The sequence below is a fragment of the Scyliorhinus canicula genome, unplaced genomic scaffold (genome assembly GCF_902713615.1).
Source record: "Scyliorhinus canicula unplaced genomic scaffold, sScyCan1.1, whole genome shotgun sequence".
Classification (NCBI taxonomy): domain Eukaryota; kingdom Metazoa; phylum Chordata; class Chondrichthyes; order Carcharhiniformes; family Scyliorhinidae; genus Scyliorhinus; species Scyliorhinus canicula.
This window is the reverse complement of record NW_024055500.1, coordinates 2,928,356-2,929,220: the sequence shown is the minus strand read 5'-3', so window position 1 is coordinate 2,929,220 and position 865 is coordinate 2,928,356.

The window sequence follows — 865 nt, the reverse complement described above, 5'->3', positions numbered from 1 at the left end:
CCCTGGGCAGTATATCATTATTTACAGTGGGCCCTAGGCAGTATATCATTATTTACAGCGGTCCCTCTGTCGTATATCATTATTTACAGTGGTCCATGTGCAGTATATCATTATTTACAGTGGGCCCTAGGCAGCATATCATTATTTACAGCGGTCCCTGTGTCGTATATCATCATTTACAGTCGTCCCTAGGCAGTATATCATTGTTTACAGTGGTCCCTGGGTAATATATCATTATATAAAGTGGTCCCAGTGTAGTATATAATTATTTACAGTGGTCCTTAGGTAGTATATAATTATTAACAGTGGTCACTGTGTAGTATATCATTATTTGCACTGGTCCCTACGTTGTATGTCATTGTTAAAAGTGGTCACTGGGCAGTTATGTTTATTTACAGTGGTCCCTGGGTAGAATATCATTATTTATAGTAATCCGTGGGCACTGTATCTTTATTTACAGTGATCCCTGACAAGTATATCATTATTTACAGTGGCCCCTGTGTAGTATATAATGGTTTACAGTGGTCCCTGTGTAGTTAATCATGATTTACAGTGGTCCCTGTGTAGTATATCATTATTTACAGTGGTCCCTGCGCAGTACATCATGATTTAAAGTGGTCCCTGTGTAGTATATCATTATTTACAGTGGTCCCTGGGAAGTATATAGAACATTGAACAGTACAGCACAGAACAGGCCCTTCGGCCCTCGATGTTGTGCCGAGCAATGATCACCACACTTAAACCCACGTAACCCCTATACCCGTAACCCAACAATCCCCCATTAACCTTACACTACGGGCAAATTAGCATGGCCAATCCACCTAACCCGCACATCTTTGGACTGTAGGTGGAAACCGGAGCACAC